The sequence below is a fragment of the Balaenoptera acutorostrata genome, chromosome 19 (assembly GCF_949987535.1).
Source record: "Balaenoptera acutorostrata chromosome 19, mBalAcu1.1, whole genome shotgun sequence".
NCBI lineage: Eukaryota > Metazoa > Chordata > Mammalia > Artiodactyla > Balaenopteridae > Balaenoptera > Balaenoptera acutorostrata.
The window spans coordinates 4,371,847-4,374,150 of NC_080082.1; the positions used below are offsets into that span (position 1 = coordinate 4,371,847).

At 46.1% G+C, this 2,304-nt stretch overlaps 1 pseudogene; it reads left to right on the forward strand.

Annotated features, from left to right (window-relative positions):
* The first annotated feature begins 743 nt into the window (after nucleotides 1-743).
* LOC114236510 (arginine/serine-rich protein PNISR-like) lies at nucleotides 744-1,082 on the forward strand (annotated as a pseudogene).
* Nucleotides 1,083-2,304: the final 1,222 nt, after the last annotated feature.

The window sequence follows — 2,304 nt, forward strand, 5'->3', positions numbered from 1 at the left end:
TGCACATCTTGATCCCTGAAGCCCGTGAAGGCTGCTTTATATGATGCATGAGTCTCCTAGGGCTACTACAAAGGACCAAAAATGGGGAGGCTTGAAACAACAGAAACTTATGCTCTCACAGTTCCGGAGGCCAGAAGTCCAAAATCCAGGTGTCAGGAGGGCCTTGCTCCCTCCAAGGCTCTGGGAGACGATGGGTTCCATGCCTCTGGCAGCTTCCACTGGTCGCCAGCAAGTTGGGGTTCCTAGGCTCTACATCCCTCCCATCTCTGACTCCATTGTCACACGGCCATCTTCCCTGTGTGTCTGTGTCCAGATTCCCCTCTTTTTACGAAAACACCAGTGACTGGATGAGGACCCACCCGAATCCAGTAGGACCCCAACTTGATTACATGTGCAAAGACCCTATTTCCAAATAAGATCACATTCTGAGGGCTGGGTGGAGATGAAATTGGGGGGAACACCAGTCAGCCCACTACACATTGTAAAAGGGACTTTGTTAATGTGATTAAGGATCTGGAAATGAGGACATCATCCTGAATTATCCTGTGGGTCCAGTGTGATCACAAGCGTCCTTATAAGAGGGAGGTGGGGTATTATAGGAACGGTGGCGACACGGTGTTCCGGAACCAGAGTGGGGCGTAAGTAATCTTGCTGCTATGCTTCCAAGCTGTAGTTCTGAATCAACCGAAATTTTAAACAGAAGGTGAACCTCTGAGAAAGTCAGATATACTTTAAAAGTCAGGATGCGGGATCAAGGAGGACGGCCTTGGCAGCAATGGCCCTTTGCGTCAACAACAATGGATGCAGTCACTCCAGCACCAGCAGGACCCCAGCCAGATCGACTGAGCTGCACTGGCTCAAGCTTGGATTGCCCAAAGAGAAGCTTCAGGGCAGCAAAGCATGGTGAACCACCACCAGGAACGATGCCAAATGGACAAGATGTGTCTACAATGGAGTCCGGTCCAAACAATCATGGGAATTCCCAAGGGGATTCAAGCTTTAACAGAATGTGGCAACAGGCTGACGGGGGCTGGGAACACCAGAAACCTCACTCGGCATCTAGGGAAGACAGCAATCTATGACTCTCTGTTGCAGCCTCTGGCCTTTTTAGCAGCAGCACTGCCAGAGCAAAACATGTCTGGTCTCTCACTGAAGAAAAACTGTGTCACTATGTGACAAATTAGTCTGTCAGAGATACTCTGCCCCTACCATCCACCCATCTTCCTCTTCCCTTTTTTTACAGATAGTGAAGATCTTCCATACGTTTTTATCTGTTTATTTTTTTGTTTGCTTTTTTTACTTCACAGTATGATTAGGTTCCTTGATGCTAGTTCAGTTTTCTATGACTTGTGTTATTATTATTTTTTTTTTAATTTATTTATTTTATTTATTTATTTTTGGCTGCTTTGGTTCTTTGTTGCTGTGCACGGCTTTCTCTAGTTGCAGCGAGCAGGGGCTACTCTTCGTTGCGGTGCGCGGGCTTCTCACCGCGGTGGCTTCTCTTGTTGCGGAGCACGGGCTCTAGGTGCACGGGCTTCAGTAGTTGTGGCTCACGGGCTGTAGAGCGCAGGCTCAGTAGTTGTGGCGCACGGGCTCAGTTGCTCCGCGGCATGTGGGATCTTCCCGGACCAGGGCTCGAACCCGTGTCCCCTGCATTGGCAGGCGGATTCTTAACCACTGTGCCACCAGGGAAGCCCTTGTGTTATTATTTTTAACAGTCACTTCAAATTATTTATAGGTGAATCTTATTTTGATTATGCTAATGGTGAAGTCATAGCTCCTCTTCCTGATTAGTACTTATTATTGTTTCTCAATGTAAGAATGGAAAACTCAGGAAGTAATCCTCTAATATCACTTTTAAAAGAATAACGAATATTCTAATCTTTAATAATGGGAAGTAGTTCATTTCTAGTTTTCTGGAATCTGTGCAAAATTTTCCCACATTTGAAAATGTTTTGGTTTCTAAGTTCAGCAGTGATTCACCCTGGCATTCCCACTTCCCCGACTTTACTCTGCTGGTGTTCTTTGGGTCCCAGGCAAGTGATTTAACCTCTGGGTGCCTCAGTTTCCCTTCCTGAAATTGGCAAAAATAGTACCTGATTTCGCCCTACCTCACAGGGGTGTTGTGAGGATACATGTGTTCACGGAAGAAAAAAATTATATAAAAATCTCAAGGTATTATTTTTATGGTATTGTTACTGAACAGAAATAGAAAAATTCAACAGGGAAAAAAAAAGAAAAGGGAGGCGGGGGTCAGAGTCGGAGAAGAAGGAGGTGTGATGCAGAAGCAGAGGCTGGAGGGAG